The 17447-nt window shown below is 40.9% G+C and overlaps 1 protein-coding gene across 5 annotated transcripts in view; it reads right to left on the bottom strand.

Moving 5' to 3' along the window:
• LOC118782130 (speckle-type POZ protein-like) overlaps positions 1–7603 on the bottom strand; it is an 87141-nt gene extending 79538 nt beyond the window's left edge. For 3 of the 5 annotated variants that reach the window (XM_036535405.1, XM_036535433.1, XM_036535414.1), the window contains exon 1: positions 7544–7603. The gene's annotated coding sequence lies outside the window, so the exon portion shown is untranslated. Of the gene's footprint in view, positions 1–6650; positions 6700–7543 lie in introns of those variants that run through there. The other 2 variants (XM_036535441.1, XM_036535424.1) reach the window with 2 other exon arrangements.
• Positions 7604–17447: the final 9844 nt, after the last annotated feature.

The raw sequence follows: 17447 nt of genomic DNA, 5'->3' as shown, positions 1-17447 counted from the left end.
CTCAGGATCTCAGCACTGTGTTTGTCAGACATGTTAGAATATGACTAATTGTATCCTTGTTTGTACAACATTTCATGCTGTTTTGTTAAATGCATTTTGTACTAGTACTTTGGAAGTCGCTCTTGAAAAGAGTGTCTGCTGAACAACAAAATGTAAATGCAAATGTAAATTAATGTCTAGCAGAGATGTGGGCTTGGAAGACTATGGAGGGTGCCAGAAAAGCTCAAGTGAGAGTACACAAATTATTAAAACAAATAACGTTTGATAAGGGTGACTTACACTTTAATAATTATCAGTTTATACAGCTGGTTAAGGTGAACCCATTCAGGTTATGAATCCTGATCAAGGGTACAATGGCGTATCCTACTCTGAAAGCAAATGTACAACCTTTTGATTTCAAGACTACCTCTCTACACTATTGTGTTTGCATGCAAACCAACCTCCATATCCAGACCCCCCCCACCCCACCACACCACCACACACACATTTAGTGTGGAACTGTCAACAAATGCATTTGGGAACAGTAGTGAATCTATGTATTCTTTCACTTCAAAAATATCATTGCACCCTCCAAAACACTGCTCTGTATCCCTGGATTAGGATAATTATTGCACAGCTAGTATTCTCAACTGAATGCTTCCTTGTGAAGGTTCCTGCTAATATGCTTATCTCCACGAAAACATGTTCTGATGAAAATGACTGGCTAAAAACTATCACCAAAAGAAGGGCTTAGAAACTGTCAGCATGAGCTACATGTTGTTCAGGTAGATGCAGCTCAGCATTTACGCAGGACAAACCTGCCCACCATACAAGACAGAGAACTACGTGCCAAGGGAAAGAGGGGCAGCATTACTGCTTCCAGGCAAGCAGCCCGGTCATATGTTTCCCTATGTTGGAAGAATAACTAAATCCAATAAAGCTAGCTGGGAATTACACCCTCATGTCTGCTGCAATTTCTCCTAAAATATTAAACCTGTCTGAGATTGATTAAGCATCTTGATTTAATGCTTATCTTTATGTGACTGTGGTATACGTTGGTGTAAAACCAACATCCACACAAACAAAACATGAAAACTTGGCGCCAATGATCTTCGGTAACTGCACACCCAAGAGAAATCGCTCATTCCAGCTACAGCAAAGAGAAAGGCAGAGAGCGCAAAAAGCAATCCAGAAGGCAAGAGTTTTACGTACCTCCTACTGTACAACAAAAAGCCCCAAAGTGCTATCATTTCTCAAATGCCACTTCCCTCTCAACAGCAAAATGAATGGAGGAATGCACTCCACAACAATGAGTCTTGCATTAGCTCCCCAAAGTGAGCCTTGAGGAAACAGAAGTTCACAGGCGTGGACGGTGTTGTTCACACTTCAGGAAAAATGTGAAGGGCGCTCATGACACATTTTGTCAAAGCACTGTTTGAAAATGGGAACGTACTTCATTTTGTTTTGAGAACTAACAGTGAGAAAAATACAAACAGGAGGGAAGGGGAGTTTCTGGAAACGTTGTACACGCCCAAAAGTAAGACTTTTTTTTGCACAATGGCAGAGAAATGGTATAGCTAAAATGACCCATTCCAAAATCCATTTCAGTAGAAAATTACAGCCATGTCTGTGTACAGGCATCTCACCCAGCAATTTAAAAACAGAAAAAGGGGGGGGAAATGTCAGTAGCATTCCAGCCTGAGCCTCAGAAAACAGAAAGTCAAATGTCTTCCAGGCTTTGTCTCAATGCGTTATAGATCTTTAAGGACTGCAGTAAGCCTGGGACAAAACTTAAAACTATAATTGGTACAGGGGCTAAAATCAATAGTGCTGTTCGCATTAGGCCTCTCCAAGAGCAATTTCATATTCTGCCTTGCTTATAGAATTCCTCCTTTTCTAAAAACTCAATTTCAGAAAGGTATGAACTATTGATTTTGCCACTGCGATCCTCTCGCCTCTCTCGCTCTCGTCCCCGACTCTGTCTGGCCCAAGGAACCCATTGAAGGGGATTTGCTAAGAGGAGCAGTGTATTACTGCAGGGGACTTAACCCTCTCTGACACTGCCTCACAACTGATGGACTCTGCACCTGCCCCACACAAGGGGGGCAGAAAAAAGCCAAAGTCACATCAAAACCCTCTACAGATGTCTCCAGCACTTTGCGCTTGATCATCTTTAATCACACGCTGACGGCACCGAGGTGTCACCTTAAACATCCCTCCATCCATTGAGCACCTGACCCTCACAGGGCTGGTTCACCTTGATGATGCGTACCTCCCCTGTCCCATGCTGGCAACCCCGACTGAGGGACAAACCTGGGGGCTAGAACCACGGACTGCACTATAGAGCGGATCTGACATTTAATTACGTAGGTTCTGTTCTAGTAGCATTACTGTTGGTTTAAACTGTCCAGAATCTATTGCCATCTCTTTAAAGGGAGCCTCCTGACTTTGGGGAGTTTTTTGTTTGCTACATTCGAATATCAGAGGGCACCTATGCACTTCCAGCATTAATTTATGAAGGCCTACAGAGACTGCTCTATTGACCAATGTATGCTGTGCTGTTACCTGCAGAAAAAAAGGAAGAAAAAGAAAGTATTGTGTTACCAATGAGTAAGCTGGGCTGGGGGTGTAAGCCAAGCGAGTTTGGTATGTCCAACAGGTCAAAAATAGACCATGTTGACATGTTAGGACAACAAAACCCACAGGAAGCGGTTGGACTATTAAAATTAAGGTGGAATAAAATATTTGTACAACTGTTTCTCATGTGGGTGAACTTCACCCCTAAGCTTTCTCATACCACAAGGTCCTCAGTATCAGATGAAATCCTAAGAAGCATGGAAGCCATTGCAATACTGGTACCGTACAAACAAGAAAAATAAAGGAAAATTTTAGTCATCATATAGAATGAAATCCGAACACTCAGTTTTGGCAAATGTCAATGTCTGACATTTGGAACAGTATCAAAATCACTTCTATCTTCATTTCTGGTTCCAGATTTTAAGGTTTTCATCAGATTATGATGACGCTGGTAGACGACATAAAGCAAAAAAGGGAGACTGACAGCTGGCATGCTGGTGTTTGCATTGCCTGCATGCACTCATGAATGAACAGAAATCTCAATGAGTGGAAGGGAGCCCTGTGAGTCAGTGGTTCTGTGCCATTCATATTCAAATCCTAGCCCAGGTCAGGAGCAGCTTGTGCTATGGGGAGCTCTGCTCCATACTGATGCTCTTTTCAAAACAACCGCCACAAAAAAGATGTAAGGTGGCCTTGCATTATTTAATATTGTCAGAGTAAGAAAGCTTGAAACAGGGTCTGGTGAAAAGCAGAACATGATATAGGCCAGAGTCTCTTAACATAACTCTTTCTGCGCTGAAATTCACTGAATTTATTTCAAAGATCCCAGTTATTATACCCATGTACTAACAACGTTCTGCGTTACTGACACTGATTGTAAAACACACACAATACACCCCCAGCCACAATGTCTGTATTACAGTAAGATGTTAATGACCTAATCTCAAGTCCCTTCATCTTCAAATCAATGCTGGCTTCCCTATAGACGGCACAACAACCATCTAAGAAATTACCATTTTGTACAGTCACATTCATGTCAATGCACACCACCACCCCTCTGGCAGTTTATGAAGTCTTGTAATCATAGATCATACAGTATCTGCCCGCACAAAGGCACAGATACTCTTTGGCACAGAAGCCCACAGCACAATGAACGAGTGCTTGGGTGAGACAAGTATTTGCTAGGAATTTTCAAGCTGTAACAGGGACACCTTAACAATACATCCGCTATATTTTATCGAAAACAAAATCGCTGAGGAAGGATGCCTTCCATTCCCTCTTGGCTACACTTTGCTGTGATTGCTTTGTTTTCCATCTGTTGCAGCTGCTCCAGATTAATTATGACCGCAAACACTGATTCAGGATCAGTGGACCCTACAATTTTGCAAAAAAGACGATGAAATTGATAGGGAGACTGCTTGGATGCATAATCTATCAACACCATTTCAGAAGCGGACAATTACAGAGGAACAGGTCCGGATGCAGACCAGATTGTGTTGTGACTCCAGGTGCACTGATTTGGTACACCTACTGCTGACCATCCAGCTGGAAGAACCTAAGACACCAGTAACTCCATTCACTGAGCCACAGGCATTAATAAGCTTATAAGTTCATTAAAACAAGTTAACTGCTCATATGAAGATTAAACTGCTATAAACTGCCACCAACCAACCAGAGACTGGGGCTGAAAGGGTGGTTCTCTTTTTATTCAACAAAAAACTGATGTTGATGTGTTGATTTGGGTTTGCTTTTTTTTTTTTTTTTATAAAACCCACACGATGTTTCAAAAATTCACAAAATCAACAATGTACATGCTTAAGCTCATGCTGAAGCCCCACCGTATGGTACTCAGACAGTTACATACGCTACATGTATGGTTTCACACATGTAACTGTCATTAAATTACATGACAGGTTCACATTCTTTTGGTGATTACTACAGATTTTACATGTCACACTTCAACAACATCCACTCCTGAATAGTTGCTTGAAATCACCTACAATTTGGTACACACCTTTGTATAAGCCATCACAAAACATTATTCATGAAAATTTCCTACATTATACATTATGGCCATCTCAAAACATTCAAATCACAGGCATACATCCATGGGTAAAACAACATCTGACATTGTCCAAGCTGTAATAATGTACATAAGTGTCATTGCACCAAATCTGTAATGATCTGCCTCATTCTGGTGATTGCAGCTGATGCCTGTATCTGTACCCATTTTCCAGCATTTCAGACTTAATTAGCAATTAATGCACTTCATGTAGGAAATGTTCGCTTCCATTTAATATTGGTTTAGGACCTAACTTCATTTGGCTCACCCAGTCATTGCTGATTGAAGCTATAGTTATTTATTATTTTTATTCATTATTTATTATTATAAAGCAGCAGAGTGCTGCATGTTTCATCTATAGGAGACAGTGATTATTGGAGAGGAAGACGCTCTACTGGGTTGGGGAAGAAATAGCACTTCCCTTTGATGGCAACCACGAGTTGCCACCTGAGCAGGAGACATTTTCAAACTAAACTATTTTATGATCCTAGAGGCCATATTTTAGCTTAATCTCGGGATCAATCAAAGATTAAAAACCTCAAACTGTCAGTAGAGCTGACAACTCTCCAAGAACAAGTTATTTTTTGCTTTCTAAACCACCCTTTTAATAGAAAAATCGGATATTTCTCCAGGTCCCTTGATTGCCTAGCAGTGTGTGTGAATGGTTCCGTGAAATAAAATTCAGGGGAACAGGCACGTGAACCCTGTCTTCATTTTGGTTCATCCGTAGATGCCTCTAGGTCCCCTCGGGTTCTCATGTTCTGGTAACAGGACAGTTTTCACTGTGTGAATGTTTAGCACATCATAATGCAAACACACTGAAACAGAGCGATACAACCACACAGCGGCCAGTCCCACACTGAGAAAAAGTGCTGATTTAATCCCCAAGTGCGTCTGTCATGGATGTTCCCCATGGAAGTGCCAACGAAAGTGAAAGAATTCAAATGCTTGTAGTTAAGTTAACAGTCAAGTTGCAAAATACACTGAAATTGCCTCATTCTGATTTGTAATGACCAGACTAAAGTCACAAAAAAGGACTCAGCTTTTACCATGTTAATGCACACAATGAGATATTAAGAAGGGCATGGGCTTAAAATATCCACTTACAGGCATAATGCATCCAAATTTTGAGAGCTAGATATTAGTTTTATGACCTCTGTAAAAAGTCACTAAAATACACCGCCACTATAACATATGGGTTGGGCATCATATAATAAATCTCCCAATCCATACACAAGAATCAGTCAGCATTGGGATTGATATTTTGAAGAAAACTGAACAATGTGACACATTGAACAATCTGCCACAGACCGAGCGATTTTCCAAACTGCAGCGGTGGCCCTCTCTGAACTCAAGGTGTAACTGTGGGATGGAAGAGCTAAGTGGGACAGATAAGAGATACTGGTTGCTGGAATAAAGCCCTGAAAGCCATGCAGATATCTGCATTCTCAGAGGGGGAGTGTTGCATCAGATTTGGTTCCCTTCAGCTTTCAGCACACTGCGATGCTCATTCACTCACTCGCACACTAGTTATGTTATTCTACCCACTGTCCCAAAAAGAGGTCACCTAACCGTAACCTTAATCCTAGGGGGAATTCTTGATTTTGACAGGGTGAACCCAAGCTGATGTGACAGGGGGATTCAGGAGTGGTACATCCAAGTACCCTTCTTATGAACATCGTGAATCACCCTGTGCCTGTTTCTCCACCATGCCAATTAGGCACAAGGTAACAAGATGGTTTCTGTAGGTCTACGACTTCAACGAGGAAAGTAATTCAATTACAATGCGGCTCAGAGGTGACACTGTGATTATAGCGTGACTTAACCTTTACCTTGGTACCTTGGTAGTTACCGGTTATGCCACGTAACATCCATTAGATCCACAGTTCTGAACAACTTTTCCTCTCTGCGCTGCAGTGCTGCCCTGCGCCACTCTGACCAATATCATCAGACTGCTTCTTCAAGCTTAGGTCGGTTCTTATCCTGCAATGCAGCAACCCCCCCAATATGACCATATCGCTTTGGAGCTCACCTTCTGATAGCGTCTTTCCACTCTTGGAAAGCCTGCCATGGTCCACAATTTGGCAGGATACAAACACCACTGGCAGAGCGCAAGCGCTTGATGTATTAGGAGATTCACTTTCACTTAAGGGTCACTATTTGGCACGGTAGCTAGCAGGTTAGCAAGTCAGCTAAGGCACTGTTGACGCACAGGCCTTTTTTTACCAAGAGTTACGTTACAAACAAAATTCTCATTAGCCCTCAGCTGGCAATCTTTAAGCGCCAGAGAGACATTAGCTAGCTAGAAAATGCTCCTAGTTCCAATGAGTGCTCTGTAAAATAAGCACACGTCACAGTTAGCTGGCTAACTATGTCAGATAAATCAATAATGTCAATAACGCTAGCTAGCGAGCTAACCAGCTAACGATCAACTCGTAGTGAACTTGTACAGCGCACAGCTAGCTAGCAAACGGGAACAGCCCCTAACAGCTAGCTAGCTGATCATCAATACTGTTAGTGAGACATTTCATTTAGACCAGTTCCCATTTCAAAATATAATATAACAGTATAGCTAGCTACTTAAAGCGTAACCGCGTTAGCTCGTTACTCAGAGTGAGACTCATCTCGGTAGCTAGGTAGTTAGCTGAACGACAATGTCTACCATCTGTTTTCAGCTTGAAGCTTCAGCTAACGACAGTGAGCTAGCAAGCTAGGCTGAACCCCCATCTAGCTAGCTAGTTAGGCTAGCTAACTAGCCTACAACAGCAGAAGCCTCTCCAGAGAAACCGCAAAAGTGTATCTTATACATTCACGCTAAAGGAAAAGCCACCGTCACATCCTTATATTCACTACGGTCCACAAATGTAGGAAATATATTTACACAGTCCGTTATATTTTTTCTTTTGCTTTTCATTTTAAACTCACCTTTTTAGGACCAGTGCTTCGCCCGGATCGGATTTTCTCGCAGACGGGTCTTCACATCCGGGTTATGCTCATGACGAAACGACCAATCTGCCCCGGAGTCTGTTTTCCTAGCTAAATGTTGCCAGGTGCCTGAGTTTGGATTTGATGTTCAAGTCATTTGGGAAAGGTGTCAGTTGGATGCTGACATTTTTCAAAACTGTCCTCAAAAAGTCGTTTAAGTCATATCTGTTATCTTTACAGCTTTTGACAGATTTTGTTTATTTTCTGCTGAAAATGTCATAGAACACAGGCTGAATCTTGGGAGTGCATTTACTCAGAGCCTCCGTGAATACTTAATTTGAGCATAGGGCGTTGGAAAATTGCTGAAGTATGACCAACTGAAGCGAAAAAAGTTCACGATTGACCAACATGATCAACCAACATGAAGCAATACGCTCAACTATTTAAGAGCTTTGCAAACCCCCCAGTCATTATTTCCTTGTGGTCATTAAAAATTCATCAATATATGACCAGTGAGATGTTAAAATAAAAGTTAATGAAAACTACTTGGCAGAAAAAAAGACACATATAGCAATGGCAGTTCATTGAAACAAGCATTTTGTTTTGTCTGAATCACAGTTCGTGGGATTGTTAAATTATGAAGTACAACATCACATTTCCTGTACTTCTGTTCATGACTGACAGGGCTATGCATCATTAGTCTACCTACAGATAACTGTGAACCTAGACTCAAAGATAATTAATGTCAGTGGTAGTCCCATACAGCATAAAAACTTTGTCCTTGACTCTGCTCCAAAACCACATCCTTAATTTGCATCGGATGCTGAATTTGATTAGCAGGTGGGACTAATTTGTTTTCATAAAAGACTGTTTTATCAATAGCACTTAAAAAAGCTCAATGTACACAGGGGAGGTTTAGAGTATTGACAGAGATGTGGAGACATGAGCTATCTGGGACTATGTGCTGCTCTAATCACTCTGGTCATATTGCAGGTTTGGCACTGCTTCCAGTAGCCGCACCATTCTGGAAGAGTTTTAATTAAAATATAAATAGATAAGCATGTGGTGGAAAGAAGACACCACTCTTTGGGGATCGGCCAAGGGAAGACACAGGAAATTCAATTAAAAATTCAGGAACCACTCACTCATATGAAAAGCTGGTGTGTGAAAGAGTGTGTGTGTGTGTGTGTGTGTGTGTGTGTGTGTGTGTGTGTGTGTGTGTGTGTGTGTGTGTGTGTGTGTGTATGTGTTTGCGTGGTGGTTTCTAGCTATGTGCATTGGGATTATCCATTCTTTATATGCAAGTATTTTTCTAGCAACATCAAGTCACATGATAACACGTGTTACCAATTTTATTCCCGATCACTTACCATTAATGAAGTTGGCCTTTTGCACAGATTTTCTGATCCTGGGTTTGCCATTGGGCTCCCTTGCACACTGATGTATCAAAAGGCTGGCAGAGAGATGAAAAAGAAATGGAATGAGAAGGTCAGAGTGGGAGTGAGAGTGTGGGGGGTGAAAAGCAAACACTATTATGGGGGAGGGGAAAGCACAAGGCGGGTGTGCATAATTGGGTGAAATCTCAGAAAAAGATGGATCCTGTTCCAGTGTGGTTGTGTGCTTTATGCAGTGAATATACAGTGCGGTAAGGTATTTGCCCCCTTCCTGATTTCTTTTATTTTTGCATATTTGTCACACTTAATTGTGTCAGATCTTCAAACAAAATTTAGTTTAAGACAAAGACAACCAGAGTAAACACAAAATACAGTTTTTAAATGATCATTTTATTTATTGAAGGAAAAAAGTTATCCAACACCAACTGGCCCTGCATGCACAGTTCACATACAGATCACATAAACACATCTACAAATGCCTTCGTGACTGAAAAACCAGATCTTGTTAAAAACCAGAGTAATCAGAACATGAAAACACGGAACTAGGCATCACTAACACCACAATGATTTGCACAGTTCATGCTCATTACTGTCTCATCCTCATTACCACCGTCAATAAATAAATCACACCTTCATTCAGAGAAACACTTATAGACAAACATATGGAGGGAGATTGATTTAAATTAATTTCTCTGCATGCTTTTCCTTATGAAACTTGAAAAAGTGAAATACAGAATTAAAATGAAAGAACATGACAAGATAGAGGGGATGGAGGTGTGGCTTGCAGGCCATTGAGGCTTACAATGTGCCTGGCCCCCCACCCTGTTAGCATGGCAGGTGTCAAGCAGACGGATTCCACAGCAGTACCCTCTCTGCAGTGTGAGTGAACTGCCAGCCTCCCTGTAATTACTTCTGGGGTGTCAGGCGAAGGCACAACTAATAAAGCCTGATGGTGGAGTATTGAATTTGCACTTTAATTAGAGTACTTATAGAGTGTGGGTTACAGGCCAGGCTCTGCCACCGCTGCTCTCTCAATTACACACACACCCGTGGGGGGTGCCATCATGAGACTGGTCGCTGGGATGTTGGGGTATGGGGAGACAGCTGCTGCTCTCAACCCCAGGTGAAGGGCTTTGTCTCTGAGCTACAGCTATTTCTTAGAAGGCTGAAGTCCATGAATTCTCACAAATTCTCAGGCTAATTTGCAATGACACAGTTTCTCACACACCCATGAAAACATTTCAGATTAATATGATTTAAAATGTCTTCAGGTTTGAAGATGTTTAGACATATCTCCACAAGGATGAGGTTTCTCCATTTGGGGAATCAGTCTTGCCTTACCAATATTCTTTGACAGTGGGACAGTGGGGACTTCACACTGAAAACACCTGACACAGACAGTTCAGCAGTCTATCTTCTCATCAAGTGGCTTTCTGCAGCTTCCTGTCAATGTGTCTCAGGGGGAAAGAGGACTGTGGGTTTGAAGAGACAGGTTGGAAGAAGAAAAACTCTATCCCTTGAGCAAGAGATGCAAACAAAAAAGAAAACCCAGCAAGAGGAACGGCCAGTTCATTCCCCCAAAAGAGCAAGTTACGTGTGCTTATATACAGTAGCTGGGGTTTTAATCCAGAAAAGCAGACCACTGAATATGACTCTGGAGAATAGTATCTGTTGAAATGTTCATCTATTCATCCTTTTTTTATTTTCATATCCTGCACTGTTTATAAAGTAATTCTCCCTCAAGTAGATGCTCTGAAAAATCAGTACAAAAGAAACACAACAAAAATGCGTCAGAGTCCCTGGATAGATATACTGATGGATTATGGGGAAATAAGCAAATAATGCTGACTGTTTTAAGTAGATTTGTCTGTTCAGCAGCGATAAACGATAGCTGGCTTTCTTCAGCTTAGCTTTTCATTTTGAAAGGAGAATGTTGAAGGACATGCTCAAAAAATAAACAGGGCAACAGCAAGACTAATTTGGAGGCTAGGCTCCGCTTAAAAAGACAACACAAGATAATTTGAATAATTAATTGTTACAGGTTCTTATGATGGGACTCTTGTCGCTTAATTACTGATTGTGTTATGCTCTTAAGAAGCACTCAGCTTGAAATATTCCATACTCTCATTTGCAGCCAGTGCCATTGAAGAGCAAGAACAGAACTGGCACGGCCAAAGTAGATAAAAACATTTTCAAAAGTCACACACCCTCTTGGGTGGAGCTCAAGCTTCACAGAGTGTGTTTTGTGCTAGAATCCACGGAAGAGAATTTTGAGTCTGCTGGAAAACAGCTCTTCTCTCAGTGCACTGCACTATAAGAGATGGACTATTGCAAGCAAATAACTTTTTGAAACAGTACATGAGGAAATTGGTTAGGGAAACAAACATTTGAGGAAATAATCTGAGTGCATACATCTGTCAGTTGTGATACAGAACTCTCACATGGTCAGAAAAGACTTGTTATAAAAGGAAATATCCATTGTGTATTCAAGCCCAGTGCAATCATCCTGGCGGTAGTAAAAGAGAACATTCGTATTTCCATCCAGCACATTATACAATGACTCACTGAGGACAGAGAGAAAACCACTGTGACAAAGGCAGCAGATGAAACATTTTGGTGTTTTCTATGACTAAATCCTCTTTCAGTATGGACTCCTGAGAATAGTTGTGCCGAGAAACACACACAATGTGTGTTTTTATCATGCATTTTAGGGAGCCTACAAGTATGAGTTGAAGTGGTCTATTTGGAACATGATCAGCATTAGATCATAGGATGGAGCAGAGCACAGATTGCACTCTGGGGACGGTATACTCTCCAGAGAGGCTATGTGCATTAGTTCACTATGCAGGCCTCTTTTGCCATTTACAGAAATATTATGAGATCTGGCTTAGTTTCTAACAGTCTGAATGCAAACATCAGTGGCATAAAAATTCATCTCAAAAAGCTGTGCTTCATTGAGTCTCCCTTTTTGCTTTTCAAAGATTGGGTTGAATGTTTTGTCTCAGTCAATCACAAAGAAATCTCTCGGAGTGCTATGAGAAAAAATTACCTTTTAGTCTGTATGATGGGGAGCGCTGCACAAGTGCATCTTATGTTCTCTTTTACTCTCTCTCTCTGTCTCACTCCCTCCCTCTGTCTCTCGCTCTCCCCTTTTTAGGAAAGGAAGCTTTGCCACTGTCCACACAAAACAGAGACTCCCGTAGGCCCTGAAGGAATCTCACAAACACGCACTAACATAATCACTTCAGACCCGGCCGCTTAGACCCACATGTCCACGGAGACCCTCCAGCCACTCATTGCACAGCCCAACCAAACCACAGTGAAACACTGTGAGAAAGTGCCATGTGTAGGATGTGCGAACAGATTATCATCTTCTCATTTTCATTTTTCAGTTTTTCCTAGATTATTATTTACAGCTTCCACCTTCACAAAAAAACATTTTATGATGATTGTTTACAGTTTTGAGTAAATATTTTGAATTCTGTGTCTAAAAGAAAAAAACAAATGCATTTTTGCAGTGATGTCCTTCTCAAATCTGTAAACTTGTCTTTGTAAAGTAAATGATCAATCAGCAATCAGTTTCTCCTGCAATTCTCAAAGAGAATGTATGATAATCACTGTAGAGCTCTCATCAATTCCATATTGTCAATGAAATTCCAGTTCCAACTCCACTTGTATTCACCTCCACCTTTGATCCATTCCTGCTCTAAACCTCTCTTTCAAATTGCAATCCTAAATCTGTTCCGTTTAATCAAAGTCCAGTTGAATTTGAATTCCAGAGAATGGACAAATATTAAAATGTGTAGTTAGGAATAACTCACTTATTCAATGTATAGGGATATGTCATTAAGGCCTGTGTTAATTTTGTAAGATATACACAACCTCCTCTTAAATGTTAAATATAGTCATTTGTCATTTGTCAATATTCACATATAAAATAAACAACACAATGCTAATCTTATTGTTATAAAGAAAGACTAAGCACAATACACTCAAAGAACATGGTCAAAAATTATAATTAAAAGTTCATCAGAATAAATCATAAATTCATATATTGTCCACAGGGTTGGGTCATCAAGGACATCAAAACATTTGTGAAATGTATAAGCATGTATTACCAAGTGTAATGCTGCTCTGCAGTATTTCCTACATTATGCATAAACAGGTTATATATCTCAGTATCTCAGTAATGATCAACATTAAGCATTGTGGCATTAAAGGAAGTGCCACCAACCCCAAAAATCCAATATAACACCTGGTGAAAGAGTCAGTTGTGTGCTTACTCGGGAAAAAGCTTCATGTCCCCAGCCCCTCCACCTGACATTTTGACTTTGGCATTTAGAATAGACTACATTCTGCCCATCTAAACACTTGCCCTGCAACTCAATAGGTGGGGCTGGGGTGTATAAATGCATGCTCTGTATTCATATAAGACAGCATGTAAGCCCAAAATTCATCTAAACTAATATTAAGGGAGAGGCCTAACAGTCTGTTTAATGGGAGTTTATAAAGACTGTTACTTTTTCTGTTTAATCACTTTGCCATTAGATTGCATTACTTTCTCTTTCAATTAGAGGCATCCATTGGAAAACAGCCCCACTTGTCCAAATGAGGTCATTTTGCCGCAGAACGGCGGAAAGAGAGGGGAAAAAAGTAATAAGTACTTGAACTCACTCCCTCTGTTGATGAACTTGAAATGCCAACTGAACTGTGCAATGAATTGCCCAGTCTTGTGATCTGGAAAGAAGTAAGAGGAAATTTTTTCTCTTCCTCATCAAAATGTTTAGTGGAAAAGTTTTCCAGAGATCTTTTGAATGCTGTCGCAAGGGACACTTGCTCACTGGCAGTGTGATAAGAATTTGTGCACACCCAGAGCATTTGCATAGCTCTAAAACCTGAGCTTCTTCATAAGGACAAAATGAGTGTAAGCTGACATGCCAAATGCAGTGGAGTGGAAGGGAGGGGGTGATTTAATATCTCAGATGATACTCACCGGAGAAATATCCGGATTTCAGTTTCCTCCCCACATCGCCTGTTGGAAGAGCCAGTTATTAATGTCTAAATTAGTCACTGGGACATGACAAGTGAGGGAGAAATAGTTTAAGTGAAAACAGCCTGGACACAGTTGGACTGTAACTGACACTCTGCAATTGGAATTCTAATTGGTTAATAAAGCCTGGAATACAAATTTGAGTTTCAGTTTGCAAATGCCACTCTATGGCAAGACGGACAGGCAGATCCCTCCAGGCAACGGGCACTGTCTGTCTCAGCTGTGAAATCTGAATCAGCAACAAAACCACAAACGCGCCAGACTGCTGGGGCAATGACAGGTTCCTTACAAATGATAAGCAAGCCTTTGATAGTGTGCAGAACGCAAACAGCGAGCTCAATTAATAGCGGCCCAAACAGCGCTATAAACACAGCCTTGGACGTGTTCCTGCTTGGTAGGTTTGTGTTTTCATTTATAATGAATTCATCTTGTAGCTCTTTTTTTGTGCCTCAGCAGACCATTATGACAGGGAGCTGGTGGTCAAGCGATTGCTCTGTTTTGTTTGAAAATCGGGCTCTGGCCGCAATCCCAGGACGACAGCATGCAGAACAACAACTGCTTCTGTCATTAACGATGCCATCGATGTTTTAATTGAGTCTCAGGAGGCCACATCACTGTGTGGATGGTGGTGCGAGAGAGAACTCAGCTGATCATTTATTCCTTTGGTAAGAGACTGTTACCAACGTCATTTCATATAGAGATTGAAACGTGTTAATGTTCATGGTATATATTTCTTGATCTTGCATATTTTCTTAATTTTTCAGTCATACCTTAAAAATTGTCCTTCATTGCAGCAGATTCAAAACACCTGACCCAGAAGATGGGTTAAAGAAATTCCAGAGTATAATGTGTACTGTCAGATCCTCTGGGTCATTTTAGACCAAATGCAGACCTTAGTTTAGAAACACAGACCATAGGTGAGTTTGTGTCAGAATCACAGGAGCAGCTGCAATGGAAGACACAGGCTACCCATTCTGGGACTCTATCTTACAGCACATGGGGGATTTCAATCATTTTCAACTTACTTTAAAAAGACAGCTCAAAGATTTGTGCTGCTACAGCTCTTTTTAGACCATAAGAATACCCCCACAGTCAGCTCACAATCATCTCCAATCCCCAAGTCCCTTGTTTAGTTTACAGATAGGTTGCAATGTGACATTTAAACAGTGCAATATGCCAGCACAGCGATGGCTGTAAGATTCTCATCCCTCATCCATTAGAATCCCTCCAGGGCTTTCCAGCAGTAGCAGTCTGAAGTTCAAACCATCCCCGCCTAAGTGTCTTACTCTGTTCCTGTGTGGCATAGCACCTTATCTGAAGCTGCATCAGTCGGTCCAGAGTGAGTCCGCAGCGGAGTGTAAACACTAAGAGAGTCCTCATTCTGAGTGGGCCTCATTTCTACTCGTGCCAGGTCACAGCATTAGAGAATCAAAGCTGTGCCCACATTCAGGACATTAACTCCAATCAATTTGGAGAGTGCAGAAAAGGAAATGGGTTATTCACTTTACGGGAGCTCACTGGAAACTCAATTATCAGAAAGTAATGGGGACCGACGTTTGTTTGTAAGCTTCAGTTGTTTGCTTAATTACAGATCTATTAACGACATTTGCTCTCATTTACATATGTAAATTATACCAGGGCACTAGAGCTCATTCAGTACTGGTTGTGTCTGCCAGGGCCTCAGCATACGGGCCTCTGCAGGGATTCCAGTCTATTTAACAGACAGGAGTGCCATTGGGGGGAGGGGGGGGGGGGTGAGTGTTAAATGTCTAATTGTCATTCCAGTGGTTTCAAGCTGCCATTTAAGGTATACCCACGTCTTCCTCTCCCACCTCATACTGATCATCTGGGATCTTCACAATTTTCTGCGAACTGAGCCATTGCTCAAAACAGCTCCTCAGAGCTGTAACTGGTTAAAGTTCAAGTCCAGTGAACTACCTCTAACATGAGATGAATCACCAAACTCTATTTTCTATGAGAAATTTCAAGAATAAAAATAAGCGCCACAGTCAATCCAACTGGAATAAGTGCTACAGTTTTTTTTCACTACTTTCACAAGACTGTTCATTTCATTTAGCCAAGACCAAATTGCTCCCTACATAACAAAAAATAACACTTGCTTAATTTAGTTATTCATAGTCAATGCCAAAGCACATTATGGTTAAACTGAGTCTTGACTAAAGTGCACATATTTTAATTTTCCAGTAAGGAGACCTGAGACTGAACCAGAGCCATCAGCAAAACTGTTGTGCTTGCAACCATATTACTAAAAGGGCTGCACCTTTCAACATAACAATATCTGGCTTATACCCACACACGCTATCATTGGCTGTATGACGCAACTGTACATGCATGAGTACCTGAGTCAAACCTTCACAGCATTTTTATCATAGATTCAAAATGGACCACAAGATATTCTCTATGAACTACAAGTGGGCCATTTCAGTAATCCATAACACATGAGTGTTAGCTGGTGTACTTTTCAACAATTACTTTTGACCAAAAACACAATGTGATTTGACTTTTTATGACATCAGCTGACTAGTTAACACATTGGTTGGGTTGGACACCAAAAGCAGCAACCTAGGTGCTCTTCAAAGCTGGCATTGCCCTCCTCTGTTCTAAATAAGAATCTGATTCTGACAGTAGAGCATCTGTTTTCCATGCATGGAGAAGGCTTTCTGTGATTGGCATTGTGCCACCCAGCAAAGGCACATGAAACTGTGAGAGTGGTGGTTGTTTGTTTTACATGTTATGCTTACAGTGTATTTTTGTTTGTACATGCATATATTTTTAGAACAATGTCACACAACAAGCAGCAGTCCCTAACAAACAGCATTAATTTGAACACAGAGACTAAGAAAGGAAAGCATAACCTTCTGTCAAATTGAACAGTCCTGATGAAAAATGTCTGTACCATCATTTCATGCAGAAATGCCCACGACAGAGCACCCATCAATCATTTTACGTACACAAGCACTGAGTTATCCTCATCATTAACCTGTAAATAAGTAAATCACGTTTGTTAATTACTTTTTGCATAGAGAACTGAGCAGCCTACAGTGGCTGATAAACAGGCCATCGACTTATATTAAACAAATCAACAATAGTTGGAGGACTTTGGTTCACAATGTAATATGTATGTATCATCAACACAACATTATGATTGTATCAATAATCACTGTTCAGGATTTGCACTGCAAGATGAAAAACAATAAATACACGTGTCATGTCAGCAAGATCAGATAACCTCAGCAGTTAAAGAGACCAACAGAAGTATTAGAAGCAACAATACTGTATTTTTTTTCTTCCAAATGGTGATGCCCTGAGCTGGTAAGTGCTATATATAAGTGTGCAAATCCTGTTGGAGAGACAAGGGTTGGTCTGAAATATTCTAATAGACATGAATATAACTGTCACACACTGTGGCCCTTGCAAATATCATTTAGTGAGTTGAGCC

Source organism: Megalops cyprinoides, chromosome 1, assembly GCF_013368585.1.
Source record: "Megalops cyprinoides isolate fMegCyp1 chromosome 1, fMegCyp1.pri, whole genome shotgun sequence".
In the NCBI taxonomy this organism is placed as follows: Eukaryota; Metazoa; Chordata; class Actinopteri; order Elopiformes; family Megalopidae; genus Megalops; species Megalops cyprinoides.
Note: the sequence above shows the minus strand (reverse complement) of the source record. Positions and strands in the feature narration are given on the sequence as shown.